This window comes from Penaeus monodon, chromosome 33 (genome assembly GCF_015228065.2).
Source record: "Penaeus monodon isolate SGIC_2016 chromosome 33, NSTDA_Pmon_1, whole genome shotgun sequence".
Taxonomy (NCBI): Eukaryota; Metazoa; Arthropoda; class Malacostraca; order Decapoda; family Penaeidae; genus Penaeus; species Penaeus monodon.
Window position 1 is genome coordinate 33,634,585 of NC_051418.1, and position 473 is coordinate 33,635,057.

The window sequence follows — 473 nt, forward strand, 5'->3', positions numbered from 1 at the left end:
TCTTGCTCTAATATTTTGCAGCTACATTACTTCAGTTAAGGTTGATTGCAGAGAGATAAGTAAACAAAAATATTATTAAAAAGAGCCATTTTATATTCGCGTCCTGTATCTGGGACTCGCTTTTATACAAGCTTTATAGTGATTATCACAAAACACTTGCTATGAGGAGCTGTTTGACTGTTGTATTTTCGAGTGATATTCTTTAAAAGGCGTAGAAGATAAAATGAGAGAATGATAATTTTGAAGTCAGTAAGTCATAGCAAGGAGAAAACGAGCTTAATTCTGAAAGATATTTTAGATTTAGACAAGTTTTGAAAATCGAGGATTATTCATTTGGAAGTAAAATTTTTGCACATGTGATTTAAATGTTAAACAGAATGGTTTAGGCATCCTGGAAAGTCCCGTTTTCTATGACGCCGTCCAACACTTAATCCCTCCTCACGAGACACTTTCTGTAAGTACTGAGCACTTTA